Here is a 19,812-nt window from a genome sequence, read left to right as displayed (position 1 = left end):
TATATATATGTGTGTGTGCGTGTGTAGTATCACTAGATTAATAGCATGCTATTAATCTATTGATAATATATATATATATATATATATATGTATTATATATACATATATATACATATATATATATATATATATATTTAAATATACATACGTATACATATTATCAATAGATTAATAGCATTTGTTTAAACTATGGTTCGTATTGTATGAAAATATATTATATATATAATATATATATATAGAGTCGTCAAAGGAGAAGAGGATTAAAATTCTAAAGGAACTCGCATTTTTTTATTATGTTCATTCAGTCACAACCCCCCACCCCCTCCCACCCCCAAAATGGGACTTTTATTTCATCTGCCGATAACTTACATAAATTCAACATGGTTTTTATGTAAATTATTTCTAATAAGTTTCATATTTTCTCAGGAAAGTGAGCTTTGCATATACTGTACATATCAATTAGTTAGCTTATGATAAAAAAAATGAATGAATGAATGAATAAATAAATAAAATGCAGATAACTAAATCAATAAAAACAGGTGATTTGAAATAGTATATATGTGAATAAATGAATAAACAGATGCATTATTATAACTGGATTTATTTATGTAGAAAATGGAGCACAAATCTTAAAGAATTCCCTTTGAAAGTCAAGTGATATGAGAGAGAGAGAGAGAGAGAGACGAGAGAGAGATGAGAGAGAGAATAAAGTTATCCTCAGGGTAATCCTCTTAAAATCTCAAGATAGAATGTGGTTGCATATGGAAGCAATGTAAATAATAAATGATGAAAATAATAAAATAAACGAATACTTTTAGGTAAACAAAGACCCAAAAGAAATATAAGCTATTCAGTAATGGGCGTAATACTTTGCAGGTAACGTAAATATATGCTTTCAGAAACTAAATTTAAACTTTCTCTAAAAAAACTCAAAACTTAATACTAGATAAAGGCTGTAAAACCATGCCTATAATGTCTAACATTCGTCCTTAAAATGGTTTATGTAGAGGGTACACTCGGGCACACTGTTCTGTCTGGTTTCTCTTCCTCTTGTTTTGTTAAGTTATATAGTTTATCATACATACATATACCAAAGGGCACTTCCCCAATTTTGGGGGTAGCCGACATCAACAAGAAACCAAAACAAAAAAAGGGGACCTCTACTCTCTACGTTCCTCCAGCCTAACCAGGGACTCAGCCGAGTTCAGTTTATAAAGGAGATATTTATTTTAATGTTGTTACTCTTCTTAAAATATTTGATTTTTCCTTTTTTCTTTCCTCACTGGGCTATTTTCCTGTTGGAGCCCTTGGGTTTATAGCATCCTGCTTTTCCGATTAGGGCTTTAGCTTAGCAAGTAATTAATAATATAATAATAATATAATAATAATAATAATAATAATAATAATAATAATAAATAATAATATAATTTAAATTACTTTATACATCCACAGGCTCCCCATGCATGTACGCCAGTTTAAACTGTAATTTATGGCTGAATTGAGTTGACTTTTCAAACTACTATAGGGTGGATTCTGACCCTATCAGGAATTTGAATTTCAATATTAATTTTCTTTAACAGGAATCTATATCCAAAAAACATATAGGAATTAAAAGGTTAGTTTGGCTATTAAAATACTATAGAATGGGGGAATATGAATTAAAGACTCTCTCTCTCTCTCCTCTCTCTCTCTCTCTTACATATACATATATATAATATATTTATATATATATAAGTAATATATATATATATATATGTGTTGTGTGTGTGTGCGTGTGTGTGTATTTACGTGTATACAATCATACAAATACATTATGTATGTATATCAATACATACATATGCGTATACTGCATGTATGAGTGTGTGCAAATACATATAAAAATACTCATATATATATATATATCTATATAGTATATTTACATATATATGTATATTTATATATACACATATATGTGCGTATGTGAATATATAAGTGTTCGTGTATGTGAATAATTTTAACATCTCCAATTCTCCAACCTACCTTCTGAGTGCCACTTGAGCGGCATGACCCTCTGCCGCTCCACCACCAGGAGGCAATTGGCGCATCGGCAGTCCCTCCACCTGCAGAGTTTCTTGTGTCCCTTCAGGCAGGGACACGACTCCGTGATTCCGACAGCGGGGCGCATTTGGGCGTCCTCAGAAGTCTACGGAGGAGAGGCACGTCCTCTTGTGCGACGGCGACGAAGTGGATGACGTGGATGACGAAGCCGGAGACTCGGAGGATGAGGTGTTCGAGGGTGGAGAAGATGGGGTCTGCTGGGGGCATCGCCACCTGGGTGAAGCAGTCGCCCTCTGCGCTCATTCTGTGGGAGAAGACATGGTTTTATTAAAAATAAAAATATTTATTGTATATAAAAGTGCTTACAGCCATATATATATACTAATATATATACATATATATACATATAATGTATATACTACACACACACACACACACACAACAAGTATATATATATATATATAGTGTGTGTGTGTAAATATAGGCCTATATGTATAATTTTGAAACTTAAAATTTTGATAAAAAAAAAAACACATATTAACAAAACTACTGCCTTCGTGATGTGTGGTTCTATAATGTAATTTTCTTGAACAAGACTGAATATAAATTCAAGCTTTATCCTTTCTCTCTTAAAGGTCCTGTATCACTTTTTTCTTTAATATAGAATCAGTCCTTTGACTTCAACACCCTGAAGTTACAATCAATTCAGTTTTCCTACGTCTCACTGGGCGATAGACGGCTGTAAGTGAAGGCTATGCACTGTTATTGTCATTGGATTCTTATTTTTACCTTAATTTTTTTAGTATTCTATGACTTTGCTAGATCATTATTTGTATTCTAACATATTTGATTATCAGAGAGAAATAGAGAGGCTGTTGAAATACAAAAAAATAAAAATAAAATAAAAAAATTCTGTCAGTGTTTTTGCAATTCTTTTTTTTTTTTTTTTTTTTTTTTTTTTTTGTGAAATGTCTAGTGAATTATGTACTTAGTACTCCTACAACAGGTTCTTTAACAGGTCAACCCAGTAAAATATTAATTATGATGATAGTAATGTTAATAATGATTATAATTCACACGTTACACAATTTTCCAAATAAATTATTCCAGTTTTAGTCAAAATTCCCAAACGACATCTTCTCCGCATCTATAACCCATCAAGTACCCAGAGGGGAAAATATAAATTTCCCCTTACAATCTTCATAATTTTATATATGCTCTTAAACAAATATTACCTTCTCGTCTCCTGAGGCAAAGCGACGGAACGCTCCCGGCCTGTCATCCTTTTATCTTAATTGGATCTTTTCTCTTGCTGCTGCTCGTCACACGCCTCTGAGCACATTAAGTTGGCCATTGTATTGGCCGAATTTGTATCCCTCTCTCTCTCTCTCTCTCTCTCACTCTCTCTCTCTCTCTATATATATATATATATATATTCAGCTCATTTGACGGGTCGCGTACACTACTACACTTGGGCACACTATTCTTTCTTATTCTCTTCCTCTTGTTTTTTTTTTTTTTTAGTTTTTATAGATCATATTTGAAAGATCTACTGTAATGTTGTTACTGTTCTTAAAATATCTAATTTTAATTGTTCATTAACTTGTCTTGTAGTTTATTTATTTTCTTGTTTCTATTCTCACTGGGCTATTTTTCCCTGTTGGAGCTCTTGGGCTTATAGCATCCCGCTTTTCCAACTACTGTAGGGTTGTAACTTAGCTAATAATAATAATAATAATAATAATAATAATAATAATAATAATAATAATAATAATAAAATTATTATTATTATTATCATTATCATTATCATTAAATTATTTAACTCAATTCTAATCCTTCGTTGAAAAATGAAAGACATCTGAACTTTATGACAGAGAGAAATGAATAAAGGTGAAATAAAATGAGAAAATAAGAGCCCGAACTATTCACCTCAAGACTTTCATCGAGAATCTCGTGATTATCACAGCATCTTCGATATTCATTTTCATGTCGTTATCTCGACGTCATCTCAACTATCTCTGTTGACTCTAAGAGGCTACCCCTTCCCCCCCCCCCCCAAACTCTATTCCCCATTTAAGGCCCCCTCCAACAACCCCCCCTAGCCGTGCCCACCGGAGATATCAATCTATTTGTGAAACACGCGAGGAACACACAGTTCATCTAACCAGCCACTTAATTTGTGCCACACACAGAGAACCTACCAGACCGGAATATGCTTTACTTTGACTCTTACATCCCTCGTCCATCCCTTCCCCCCTTCTTGACAAAACCGCAAAGTCTTTTTGCTTTCTTTTTCTTGTTTTTCCTCTTTCGCTCTTCTTTCAAAGAGGGGACAACAATGGCACCGTTCTTTCGCTACAAGAATGCATACGATGGAAGAGGAGGAGGGGGAGGAGCAGATAGCGAGGGCGAAGGGGCTTGGCACGCTTCAGAAATTGATATTCAACTTAAGATACATCGGAGGAGCTAAGAAGCCGTGTTCTCTGCGAGGAGGTTCGGTTTGGTTTTCGTCCTTGTGGTAAAAGAGCGCAGATTTCATTTCGGATATTTCGTCCGTGGAGACATATGTCCGAGGAGTCGACACCCATTATGCAGATAAGGAAGATATTTACCTGACGACTTTTACTTTTATAAGTAGACAGGAATTCACGTAGGTTTTATTTATTTCTCATTCAAATCAGTACTATACTTTGTTTTTAAAGACGAGAGAGAGAGAGAGAGAGAGAGAGAGAGAGAGAGAGAGTTGTTCAAATCTTAAGATGCATTGAATATCCAGCTATGGCCTACAGTTAACCTAACCTCTGTAAAATGTATGCGCCATTATAGCTCTATCTCATCATTTTTTTCCCGAATACTATGAATTTCATTGAACGCAGCGATTTTTGTTTTATGCAACGGATTTCATGAAATTAAAATAGTTTTTTAATATTTTCGACTTTAGAGTTTTCCCTAAAACATGGAGGTAATACAACTCAAAGGTCCTGTCCTTTAACATGACTTTTATACAGTTTTTTAGTGTTTTACTAAATCTTACATATGTATCTATTTATTTGTGTATTTATTTTATGCAATCCATTTCAAATAAATATATGGATTCTATATAATAGAATTAATTTTACACTATTCAAATGTATTTTTAATAAATCAGAAAATTTTATATAATCCTACGAGTAGGATACATTTTATAAAATTATCTTATCCAATCTAACTCGTCTAATATATTAACTTCTAATAATTCACTAGCATTCTCGTACCTTGAAGATTTACTGTAACGGGATGATACACAAAATAAACTTCAAGCTTGCATGTGACTGATAAGGACAGCCTCTTTCTACAAATTTCATAGGTAAGGCGTGTGATAAGGAAGGCTGAAGAAATACCGGTACAATATCGTGCTACTTTTTGGGTGGTAAGGATGGAGGATACGAAGCAATAATACATCATATTTGGATACACTAGGTAAATCTGTGATTAAGCTTATTTAAGCTTTCATATTACAAAATTACTTAATATGAACTTTTCATTTACGTTGAAAGTGAGATATGTTATTTTTAAAGGCTCGAAAAAAATATGATAAACAAATAAAAGAAGGAAGAAGAGCTAGTTTAATCACGCAGGAAGCTTTAAACATCTCGCTCTTTAAGTAGGAACGATTACCATAGTTAGGGAAAATACAGTAAATTCTGAGGTTTGACCCTAGAGTAAAATTATTGCCTGACTGTTTTTGGTATATGCAGATACTTTGTATATATATATATATAATATGAGAGAGAGAGAGAGGAGAGAGAGAGAGAGAGAAAGAGAGAGAGAACATATCTATTCATAAACAGATATATATATATATATATATATACATACGTATATAGATATATATATATATATATATATACATACATACACACATATATCTATAATCTTTCATAGAGAGAGAGAGAGAGAGAGAGAGAGAGAGAGACTATCTATTCATAAGCAGATACATATATATATACATACACACATATATATATATGTATACACACACATATATATATATATATATAATCTTTCAGAGAGAGAGAGAGAGAGAGAGAGAGAGACTATCTATTCATAAGCAGATACATATATATATATAATATATATATACATACACACATATATATATGTATACACACACACACACACACATATATATATATATATAATCTTTCAGAGAGAGAGAGAGAGAGAGAGAGAGAGGAGGGGGGTTGCCAAAGAGAGACGAAGGCAGACAGGCGAAACGGGAGCCAGTCAGTCAATGCCAGCGATGCCTGGGTGTGGTCCCGAAGCTTTCGCCTTTTACCGATACGTACCTTTTGCGGGCGTACTCAATTCGTGCACTTATTTACGTGCTGCATGTACTTAAATGGGTACTTTTGAGAATGACTGTTTTGATTAAAATGTTTAATAGCAAACATATTGTTATTTTATTTGGTATTTTCTGTTATCTTAAATCTCATAAATGAGATAACCCACAATGTATGAAAAATTAAATATATTTAGCTTCGAAGGGAACATCTCCCTTCCTCTTCAGTAAAGAAAATCTTGTTTTCTGAAGAGGAAGGGAGATGGTCCCTTCGAAAGCTAAATAAATTTCCTTTTTCATACATTGTGGGTTATCTTATTTATCATGAATAAACGGAAAATTGTGTATTTTGATGTTAAATCTCTCAATATTTCCTTTTTTTTTTTTTTTTGCAATACAGAATATTGGATGTACTAAAAATGGAAACTCAAATTCTCGATTATATACCAATAAGAGAGAGTAAAGATAAAAATTACAATAGTATAACAGCTTATAATGATTGTTGATATCATACTATTCCTATAATCACTCAATTGACTCTTGGATGGCAGGATTCCTTCAAACTGCCACAAACTTAAAATGATTCTCAAACAATAATGTAATATTTAATTTCTTATATTTATAATGGGCTAAATTTCATGTCACATTTGCAAATATCGCATGGTTTTAAATGAATTCTATAGAAGGATGATAACAGTCACTTAAGAGTATTAATGAATAAATAAGCTGCAAAATATTGAAAACATAAGCCACATGCTCTAATCAAAAGCACAACAGAGTAGAGAGAGAGAGAGAGAGAGAGAGAGAGAGAGGCGGTTCTTGAACAAACTGATGATCTCCCTGACCTACATTCTAATAAGACATGTTTCTTTTTTAATATTTTTTAATCTAAAATAAAGCTAGGCAATTGTGAAATTTTGTCATATTTCTTACCAGCGAAGTCTAAACTATAGTTGAAAAAATATATAAATAAATATACAAATAAACACATGTATTTATATGCGTGTACGTGTGGTGCAATAAACCTTAGTGACACTTTCTTCAGGGTGAAAACACCTAAAACTGAATATGCTTCTGATCTATATACATGATAACAAATTACAATAAACAGTTACCTTCCTGAAGTTCAGTGAATGACTAAATATGTGATCTAATCGCTGAGTAATTTCAGAATTAATATACTATTTAATTTTTGTAATTTTCAAAGGCAGGGTTAATTGAAGCAGCCTAATTTACCTGTTTTTGTGAGGACAACAGTATCCTAAACAAAGCATAATTGAAAATTCAATAGATGCAGAAATTTCATCAATAAATAATGCTGAAAATTTAATAAAATTATCAAAAAGATTCCTAAACATTACCGTAAGAAATTTTGTCCCTAAAGTCTGTGGATATATTTTCGATAATTTCTTGCAATTTTTTTCAGTCTATACTTCAAATTCTCCATAACAAATTCTTGGATATTTTCCAGTAACATTTCCAGGATATTAATCATTCTTGAACAAATTATAGGGATTTTCAAATCTTTCAGAATAAGTGAAATTAATTATAGATTTTTTTCTTTTTGTTGGTGAACTTTAATCAGCACAGACAACTAACAAGATAGAGAAGAAGGATAGAAAAAAAAAACTGATGGCGAGTTTATGGTGGCCATTACAACTTCCTGCTATTTCTCGAAACTCGAGACCTCCAACTGACCAATTACTCTTTTCATTGAATTTCGAATCTCCATATTTGGAGAAAAAGCGAGAAAACACGTCATTGGCCGCTTAGATCAACCCATTAAATGTGTTTTACGTCGACAGCTGAGAAAATGTTGCCAAAACCACGACTGAAAAAAAAAAAATTGGAAAAGTCGACAGCTGTGGCAGCTGGATAACTGAAAACTAACTGTCCAAACAACACACAGGCAGCTAAATCAGCCGATAGCTGCCTCATGCTTGTTATCAATTCTCCTTGTTCTTGGCTTTCATTTTCTGTCGTTTATGGAAGAATTCACTTCCCTCTGATTGAAATCCAAAGTGATTCAAACGCTATCAAGATCATAACAATCTGGTTACTGAGTGTCTGTCTGTGCCTCAAAGCAATAGGCAGTGAGTCAATAGCATACTATCTGTATAAGTGACGCACTGACAAACGCACGCATGTGCAAACTAACATATGTACAAACACAAACGGCAGTTAGCATTTTTGCGTCATGTTTCATTTCAAAATGAAAGACTAACAAGTAATGGTTGGAGACGTGTGTTGTGCTACTGCGAATATTACACCGGGGTTTATTGATTCTCAAAACAAAGAGGAACTTAATCATAATCAAGCACATGGCATAACGAATGACGAATGGCGAGGAATTGTGCTCTTCTTATTTGGTTCCTGCAATTAGGATTTTAATGGGATATTTTTGGTGCTTTTAATCATAATTGGCATAGTGTTTTACTTAATGATATTAATAGTTGAAAACTAATGACATTCAGAATAAATTTAATGATTTTTACTTAGATAAAAGACAAGTTTTTAAATTTTAATGGTCAAGTTACCATCTGTTTCCAGATGATCTTCGACTTGTTTTTATTTTCATATAAACAAATGGTAAAAACGTCATTCTATAAAAGGAAAAATATGTCTCCAAATAAAACTATAGAATCATAAAGTTTTCGAAATGAAGATGTCATGAAAATCTTAAAAACCCAAAGAGCAAATCCATTGTTATATTGAGTCATCATGACTCATACAAAGCACTCACTGACCTTGACCTTCAAAATGGACGTTTTGCTAGGTCCTTCAGGAATGCAATTCAACGGCTCAGAGAGCTTCCTCTTTTAGGATGCCGTCACTGCCTTGGCAGTTGAAGAATCTCATAAATGAAAACAAATTCTCGACCCTTCATTTATTCGTCGTTGAATGGACGTAGGAATGAATGAAGTTCAAGTGGTGATCGCTTCATCTGCAGCTATTGTTGATAATTTCTGAAGGTGATTATCGTAGCTGGGTATTGCTTGATCGCATGTACTTAATGCAGTTGGTGAGGATATCAGACTCTCATACCAGTACACACATACGTGTGTATACTTACATATATATATATATATATATATGTATGTATATATATATATATATATATACATATGCCCTTACACACACCTATATATACAGTATATGTACTGTATATATATAAACTTATACATCTCTCTCTCTCTCTCTCTCTCTCTCTCTCTCTCTCATATATATATATATATATATGTGTGTGTGTGTGTGTGTGTGTGTGTAAATTCAACAGGTACAATAACCCTATATATATTTAAATGTGTATCTGATGAATCTTGTAATTTGGAAAGAGACAACAAAGGATGGCACATACTCATCATCCTCGTCATTATAAGCATCCCATCACCGCCTGTTCAATAATATATACATGTCTATATAACATTGTTATTTCCAGTCACGCTGAGCTTCCCTCGGGTAAGGGAGAGAGGGAGTAGTCATACGCTAGTGAAAGGGGATACCCCTAAAGATACACTCGAATACAACTATCACCCACAAATTGCCAGACCAGTGGGTTGTAGTTAGAAGGGGAGGGAGTGAGAAGGGTTGAATATTTAGCCATCATTTTTGACGGGTCGCGTACACTAGTTTCTTATATACACCATTTCAGATCAAACCAATTTTCAATTATATTTAGCAGGAATAATGGAATCATATAAACTGAAATAAAGAATTGCCCCTTTCTCTTGATAATACTAACGATGATACAGTGGCGACAACCAATATAATAATATCAAGAATAAGAAGAGAAAGATTTCCTTTGACTCGTCTTGGTAATCCGTCTCATTTTGTCTCCATCATACGTTTTGTCTGCGCTCTCACGACCACCCTGCTTGAGGGAGGCTGTGTTTGAAAGCTTGGATTTAATGAGCCATCTCTCTCTCTCTCTCTCTCTCTCTCTCTCTCTCTCTCTCTCTGACTAATCATCAACCATTGCATTTATAGTTTAGGTAAAGTTTCTATGTGCGTCTTTCTATAAATATTTCATTTATAGCTGAAGACAGTTCGTATTCCTGCTTGTTTAAGTAAGTTTTGCATTCTATTTAACGGCAATTGTTTTTCTTTCTGTTCTTCATTTATAGGTTAGGTAAATATTTCACTTATAGCTAAAGAGTTGCTGTGGCCTGGTTGGTAAGGTTTCTACCTGTTGATTATCAGAGTAGGGTTCGAATCCCGCTCAGACCCGTTAGTTCCTTTAATGTCTGCAACCTTACCATCCTTGTGAGCTAAGGATCGGGTGTTTGAGGGAGCCTATAGGTCTATCTTCTGAGTCATCAGCAGCCATTGCCTGGCCCTCCCTGGTCCAAGCTTGAGTGGAGAGGGGGCTTGGGCGCTGATCATATGATATATGGTCAGCCTTGCTTGCTATAGGGCAACATCACTGTCCCTTGCCTCTGCCATTCATGAGCGGCCTTTAAACCTTAAAAGACATTCTTTCTGCTGTTATATATTCCTCTGGCGGTTCTCTATTTATCCTCACAAACAAAAGAAAAATCGCTATTTCCCCCTTCAGGCAAATCTCTTAGTCATAAGAGAAGACACTCAACGTCTCTCCATCCGTCTGTCTGCCTCTTGCACCCAAAATGCTTCCCAGCTGGTTCCTGTCATATCGCCTTCCTCTCTCTCCCGCCTCAACGCCCGTGACAACATAAGCATGGCAAAGCATCCTCGCTTATGTACATATTTATGTCACTGTGAGAGCAGGCCAATTATAGAGCAATCGGAAGATGTTGCACTCCATTTGTCAGTCGGGGGATAGAACAAGACTACGGTAAGATATTTCTATGTCAGGAGAGCCAGTGGAGGTTTAAGTTGTCCTCAGTGAGTCTAGTTTATGCCATTGATAGAATCTCTCTCTCTCTCTCTCTCTCTCTCTCTCTCTCTCTCTCTCTAAATACATAACTATTTCAATAATGTATAGGCTACCCACGAGCGTGCACACACAAACACACATATTGGGCTCCCAACTTCAACCTTCTGGAAAAAGCGTGCACGCACGTACACACACACACACACACACACACAGGGTTCCCTACTTCAATCAATTGTATGTGTAAATGCATTGCACGGCCTGAAATTAAACAGTCCACAATCAGAAGAGTTCCTCTGTCTCCTCATGAATGGCAGAGGCAAGAGACAGTGACATTACCCTAACAAACACGACGATGCCCTAGAGACTGACCTATATAATATATACATATGATCAGCGCAAAAGCCTCCTCTCCACCCAAGCTAGGACCAAAGAGGGCCAGGAAATGGCTCCTGATGACTCAGTATTATAGACCTATAGGCTCCCCAAAAGACCCCCATCCTTAGCTCACATGGATGGTGAGGTTGCAGAGACCAAAGAAACTAGTGAGTATGAACGGGATTCGAACCTCAGTCTGGCGTTCACCACTCAGGGACGTTGTCACATCGGCCACCACGACCCTAATTTCTGGCTGAGACTAAGTCCTTAATTGATAAAGTCAACCCCTCGAGTACCTTGTGATTAACCGAAGTGGGATGGCCTGTGAACACTATATAACAGGCTGTTGTTTCTCCAGTATGCACTTGTTTATTTTCCAGGAAAACCAACAAAATGTCGTATCCTCGGCACTTAAGGAAATGGGTCCTTGTAAGGAGACCATTTCCTATAAAGTCTAACCTATACAAACCCCCTTCACCGATAAGGGTGGATTCCGATTAAGATTTGATGCAGTTGGATAAATAATTCATCCTAATTCAGCCACCCGTTGAGATACTACCGCTAGAGAGTTATGGTGTCTTTTGACTGGCCAGACAGTACTACATTGGATCCTCCTCTCTGGTTACGGTTCATTTTCCCTTTACCTACATACACACTGAATAGTCTGGCATATTCTTTATATATTCTCCTCTATTCTCATACACCTGACAACACAGATTACCAAACAATTCTTCATCACCCAAGGGGTTACTGCACTGTAATTGTTCAGTGCCACTTTCCTCTTGGTAAGGGTAGAAGAGACTCTTTAGCTATGGTAAGCAGCTCTTCTAGGAGAAGGACACTCCAAAATCAAACCACTGTTCTCTAGTCTTGGGTAGTGCCATAGCCTCTGTACCATGGCCTTTCACTGTCTTGGGTTAGAGTTCTCTTGCTTGAGGGTACACTCGAGCACACTCTCCTATCTTATTTCTCTTCCTCTTGTTTTGTTAAAGTTTTTATAGTTTATATAGGAGATATTTATTGTTGTTACTCTTCTTAGAATATTTTATTTTCCTTTTTTCCTTTCCGCACTGAGCTATTTTCCCTGTTGGAGCCCCTGGGCTTATAGCATACTGCTTTTCCAACTAGGGTTGTAGCTTAGTAAGTAATAATAATAATAATAATAATAATAATAATAATAATAATAATAATAATAATAATAATAATAATAATAATAATATGTACTTTATATCCTAGAATAATAGATTGTCATATACACTGATAGAATGGTTGTCTGAGTCTTCTAGATAAAGGATATAATTGTCCTCTTGGTTATTACGAGAGAGAGAGAGAGAGAGAGAGAGAGAGAGAGAGAGAGAGAGATTATTTTCTAATCAATCGATATAAAGTTATTAGTTTGAACTTTTGACATAAATTGGGGAGAAACCTTAATGAATAATTTGGTTGGCTGGTTATGATATGGAAAAATTAACATTAAAAAAGAAAATATCTTTGTAAATGAGACAAATTCCTAATCTGTAGATATTCCCCAGAGGTGCCACCGAGTTGGCGCGAACCGTGTCTCACATTAATGACATTTGACTTATTTTTATTCTGTGATTTCTTGTTTGTCGTTTTTTTTCCGTATTTTGTAGAAAATAAATTTCTGCTTAAGTACAATAATACGAATGTAAGTTAATTACCCTTTCGATTCGCCTTGTAGACTTGTAGTAAATGTTTATCACTTATGTTGATATACGTAGGCCTAAGTAGTGCACATGCTGAAAATCTCAAATCAATCTAATATACCTTGCATTTAAATTATTTCTAAAACTATAAATGATATTTCCTACTTTTATGTAAAAATCACATATGAAATGTAAGTCAGCGTAGAATATAGAGTTAAAACTGATAGTTCAATTTCCGCGCCAAATCGAAAAGAGAACCATCATTTCAGTTGACTCAGACAGTAACTGTAAGACTCAGTCTGTCAGTCATTTGGATGTTATCGGTTTAAGCAAACGTGAACGCGAACACGTACATCTTTAAAGTCACGTTTTATTGCTTCCCGTGTGAATTCGAATATCAGATACATTGTATTGACTGTTGAATCTACATGTGACATATAGAAAGTTTTGTGCTAACGTATTATCCATTTACTAATCAGACAAAAACTACCATGATACCAAATATCAACAAGATTCTCGTAGTGACAAGTCAACAGGCTAATGAAATTTCGTGTGATACGAAGTCGAACGTGCAGAGCAGCCCTTACATGTGGTACAAGCATTAAGCAACTATAATGAAATTGTATTAACCCTCTCCGAAAGGTTCACTTGGAAGCTCATAAGATAGCTATTTGAGGTACGAAGTACTAAGGTAAAAGGGCATTAATGTGAGTAAGCATGAGGAGTGTATGGTGTTTTTAAACCACCAAGATACCTCATATCACAAAACTTTTGATAATTTGACAACTCACAGGATGAGAAAATGTAAATGTTTGAAGCCTTTAGTGTTAATATATTTATTACAAATTGTTTTAGTCTTCCAGTTAAGATCAAATTAAGTAAATCAATGGCAATTTAAAGTGAGTCTTAGCTTGTATTGTATTTATGAATATTACCCACATCGAATACGGCCCAGTACTAGGACCTGGGAAACTACTCAGCGCCAGTGTGCAACTGGGAAAAAAAAACAATAGTTGCAATATAAAGTAAGAATTATGAAGAGGTTGGACAGCAAGACAGAAGAGACGAAACGGGAACAGAGGTATAGTGGAAGATGTGCAGCTAGAGGCGGCAAATGACAGAACTACTTGTTACTACCATCCTTCGAGATGAGGTGAGTAGGCCTATCATTTTATCTGATGGTATCCTCATTTTATACTTATAGGAATTATTTGACATTGTATGAGATAACCATTTTATAGTTAGACTCATAACATTCGTAAAGTGATGATACTGATAAACAATTGTCAACAAAGTTTTAATGATATTCGAATGTGTTGTGTTCGACTACATTATTGTATGTAAAAATTTGTCATCATATAGTAACTTAGGGAATATGTTTGGAGGTCAGTGCTCAGTGCAGTGATTGGTTATTTATTCACTGACCTTGATTAAAGACGATCTATTTCACAATCGTTTATATGGAGCTGTTGACACCAGGTTAAAACCTACGATATTAAAGTTTGGTTTGTCCAAAAGAAATAAAAACAAATAATGAAAATAAATAAATTTTCATATTTTAAATATGGTCGAAAATAATTTACTAAATTGCAAAATATACCCGAAAGTGACGACAATTTGATTTTGTGACGACAAACGGAAGTAAAATATTAACTAAATGTAACATGTTTGGACGAAATAATATTGCAACAGACTTACTTGTTGATCACCAGCTGTTGCAAACAGTATCCTTAAAGGGCGAAGAACGTTATAGGTCTGTGAGATCACACGTCGAACTCCTACCAAAAAGACCGTTGATAGAATAAAGGCTTTAGTCCTAGTCCGTAACTTGGACTTTTCAGAGACTCTTCAACGGCTAGTCTCAACGTCACGTCAATCCTTGATAGCTTCTCGAGTTCCTACCGCCACTAAGGCCATCGCCAGACTGATTATACACCGGCCATTGGCTCCGCTACGTCACTTCCGTCGAGAGCCGTTGAAAAGGTCACTCGCAAGAAGGATTAAGATAAGGCCAGCCAATAGCGGAAATGTTGAAGCCAGAATATCAACATTGGGTTATCACTCCCCTTCAGCGATGCATCAGGCGTAAATGCCTTTGCAGTGAGTATAGGGTGCACACAACATTCGCTTACCACGCGTGATTATATTGCGTCAGTTCTAACGGACATTTAGAGCCATTACCGAGACGTAGTGGAGATAGAGAGATGGATTGTAAACAAACGGAACTAATGTGAGTTTTTTTCTGACGCTGGTAAAATTGAACGTACATATGACATTGATAAATTTGTACGTACGCACAAACACACACAATGTATATATATATATATATATATATATATATGTATATATATATTCATCCGCCGTTGCTAGTCCTGTGCGAGGCAAGGGCCTGAGACATGTCATTCCCTTCCCATCTGTATGTCTTTTTTATATGCCTATCTATATCCGCATTTTTTTTTTACTTAGTTAAGCTATCGTCTTCTCTAACTTCCCCTGCTTCGTTTCCAATATATATTGCGCCCTATTCCCCATGATGACTAGGAAGGTACAGCCTTGTAGTTTCTCAGCAATTGTTTAGGGGTGAGGTTACTAGCTATACCCCCCCCCCCCCTCTATTGTTCTCAACAGATTGTGGTACCCATTTACAGCTCCTTATGCTAGTGGAAGATAGATCTGTTACAATGATCTAAGATCTGCCAGAAAATTATTTAGTGCTATACCATTCAGTCACGTGTCTAACTTCAGAAGGTGCCCGAATAGGGAAATTTAGTACATGACTTGGCTCTGGGTTAGATTAACCAACACACGAGAATTTTGATAAAGAGAGAGAGAGAGAGAGAGAGAGAGAGAGAGAGAGAGATCTTTTCTACGTTTTGAAAGCTTTTAAATCTTTTCTGATTGTTTATTCAGTCTCACCCACTGTTTTTTTTTTTCATTCATACAATATATTTCTTAAGTATTTGCTTTCTAAGACTCTTCTCTTCAGCCCACATTCATGCATACACACGCACACACACACGCGCGCGCATACACACCCATACATATACACACATGTATATATATATATATATATATATACATATATGTATATGTATCATCATCATCATCATCGTCTACCCTTATTGACGCAAAGGGCCTCGGTTAGATTTCGCCAGTAGTCTTTATCTTGAGCTTTTAATTCAATACTCCTCCATTCATCATCTCCTAACTACTTTGCGCTTCATAGTCCTCAGCCATGTAGGTCTGGGTATTCCATCTCTTCTAGTGTCTTGTGGAGCCCAGCTAAACGTTTGGTGAACTAATCTCTCTTGGGGAGTATGAAGAGCATGCCCAAACCATCTCCATCTGCCCCTCATCATGATCTCATCCACATGGCACTCGAGTAATATATATATATATATATATATATACATATATATATATATATATATATATCCAATAGTTTTAAAAGTTATTATGAAAAATGTGTATTATACCAAGGGTTTAGCAGGTGAAGCCTAACCTCTACTAGGGGAAACGGCTTATTGTTAAGAAAAATATATACGTATCAATAAGGTCGATTTATTGTGAAAAATATTGGAAAATAACATAAGTAATCATTAATGAACAAGTGTTCAGAGTCCGAGTAATCATTAATGAACAAGTGTTCAGAGTCCGCAAACCTTTGACAAAGTTGAGGAACTTACATGTCCTAAAATTCTATTCACTTGATGTCAGTCGTTAGGCTCATCGTTGGTCAAAATTGCGCTCGCGTGCGTGCGTGCACACGCGTGAGTGTGTATGTGAACTATTTAACGGAAATAAGAACAATCAATATACAAAACATCCAACCTATAAATATTGACTGAACTGAAGAGTAGAACGTAGTTATACTGTAAAGAATGGTTGACTGATAGAACTTGGGTCATATTGCCATTCAACGTCGATATGTAACTCGAGTTTAGAATTTAAACCCTTTCAGTTGCAAGATTAACGGAGACTGAATAGGAAGATGAAAGAAAGGAAGCTTGAACAGAAGTAAAATAGAATACTACCGAATAAATCAATCAACTGAGAACAAGAGAAACGAATAAACGACGAATATAAAGACCTTTAACCTAAAAGAGTTCAACCAAAGCTCACCGAAGAGGAGAAACATCCAAAACTCATCCCTCCTAACAACATCCAACGCAGAAGCATCCAACGTCCGTCGGTCGACTCATCATCCATCACATGTAAACTGATCACAGACATTGCACCGGATGATGGCTGCCTCAACAGCATCCTCTTAATCCAACAAGATTTATTGAGAGGATGATTCTCGCCCTTCAGGAAAAACAACACGGAACGCTCCTAATCACCAAAAACCATAACAAACCCGGCTGACTCCATCTTGCCCGTCCAGATTATCAGCAGGGTAGGGGTGGGGGGGTGGGGGGGGGGGGATAAGGTCAGGTCTCTGACCGAGCTTCCTTATCATTTCGTTCTGCCTGTCCATATGTCTGCCTGTCTCTTTCATCGATGCTTAATAAGGGTTGTTTCTCTTCGTTTTTTATTACGTCTAATGTACTGTAAGAATATCCTCTCTCTCTCTCTCTCTCTCTCTCTCTCTCTCTCTCTAAATAATTTTCATAGTTTTCTTGTGGTTTAGTTATCCCATGTAAACCCCTCTCTCTCTCTCTCTCTCTCTCTCTCTCTCTCTCTCTCTTTTTTTTCACCTCGTACACATTTTAAATAATTTTCATAGTTTTCTTGTTGCTTAGCTATCCCGTGAAACTCTCTCTCTCTCTCTCTCTCTCTCTCTCTCTCTCTCTCTCTATTGAGGGCATGTGGGCATATTCCGTCTGATTTTATAATCTTTGGGTACGATAGAGAAATGACGACGGGCGCTGCCCGACGGAAGATTTATTGCCTGGCCGCCATGAATGAGTCTTTCATTCGCGTCTCCTTTCATTCATTCATTCTCTAATGCAAGAGATATTTTTCTTTTTGCTATGTCTTGATCTTGTTTCTCATTTGCTTCTTTCCTTGATGGCCTTCATCGTTATATACCATCATTCTTATTATTATTGTTATTACTTTCCTCTTAGCTTTCCTCAAGCAATTTTGTTCTTTGTTCTTTTCCAAACAAAGTCGAAACGTATATCTTGACCTACTTCTGATCTTAAGGAACAAACATAGACTAAAACACAAAACAACAAAATCGACTATGGAATTTATTTGATTGATTACGCTGCCATAAACTTTTCATCATAACAATTGAAATTCTTTATTGAGCTACTGCTTGGCATGTTGTTTGATTTGTGATGATTTTGACAACGGAATTGTCACTTCCATTTGCCTCGATGGTATGTGCACATGTATGAGAATTGAATTAGATAGATTAGATAGATAGAAAGAGGGAGAGACAGAGAAGGCAAAATCATAATGCTTTAATTTAACTGTTACTTCGCCTTTGGGATTAGTATTTAACAATCAATCAAACAAACAAACAAACAAACACACACACACACACACACACATATATATATATATATATATATAAAATGTGTGGATGTATATATATACATATATACATATGTATATATATACTGTATATATATATAATATATATATATATATATATATATATAAAATCTTTCTTCGTGGCCAAGTGGGTTAGTCACTGTCTATATAAGCTTGCCGACCAGGGTTCGATTCCCGGCCGGAGCCAAGCTCTTGTCTTTGTGTGATTTCGCCTGGGGCTCTGATCCCGAGGTCGTTAAGAGAATCCAGACATTAATATATCAAAAATATATATGGCTTATTTGAATATATATATATATATATATATATATAGAGTGAATGGCCATCCCCTATTTGGTTATGGTATTGTAATATATTTTGACAAAGCAGTGATAATTTCTTTTATCTCAGCCTATACCATGACTCGTACTATATATTATCCCTCCCGCATTTATCCGGACCAGCTCCGTAAGAATCAAGTATAATTAGATAAGCTGATTAATCTCCTCCCTTTCATTGATAATCCAATCACCTGACCTCTTGGCATCTAAATCAATCCTTCAGTTAAAGGAGGCCTAATGGGGCTTCGAGGCAGCAACACTATATGCACCCATTCTTGCCCGGGATCGAACCCAGTTCCTCTCACTAATGAGGCTAGTGTTGCACCACTTCCACGATAGGGAACAGAGAATATCTGATGTATGATATTGTCGCCGTGGAATGAGGACTATTATTATTATTATTATTATTATTATTATTATTATTATTATTAGTAGTAGTAGTAGTAGTAGTAGTAGTAGTAGTAGTAGTAGTAGTAGTAGTAATATTATTATTATTATTATTATTATTATTATTATTATTATTATTATTATTACCCTAGTTGAAAAAACAAGATGCTCTAACCCCAAGGCTCCAACAGGGAAAAATAGCCTAGTGAGGAAAAGACATAAGGAAATAAATAAATGCTACAAGAAATAATGAACAATTAAGATAAAATATTTTCTAACGATCACCTCGTTTCGACTTTTCTTGGTGTGATATACAATTGTTTTAACCGAAACATTTTAGAAACT

At 35.4% G+C, this 19,812-nt stretch overlaps 1 pseudogene; it reads right to left on the bottom strand.

Moving 5' to 3' along the window:
- Positions 1 to 19,812, bottom strand: part of LOC137629073 (doublesex- and mab-3-related transcription factor 3-like) — a 74,558-nt pseudogene that overhangs the window by 22,678 nt on the left and 32,068 nt on the right.

The sequence above is a fragment of the Palaemon carinicauda genome, chromosome 37 (assembly GCF_036898095.1).
Source record: "Palaemon carinicauda isolate YSFRI2023 chromosome 37, ASM3689809v2, whole genome shotgun sequence".
Lineage (NCBI taxonomy): Eukaryota > Metazoa > Arthropoda > Malacostraca > Decapoda > Palaemonidae > Palaemon > Palaemon carinicauda.
The sequence above is the reverse complement of the archived record's forward strand: the minus strand, read 5'-3'. Positions and strand labels throughout refer to the sequence as shown.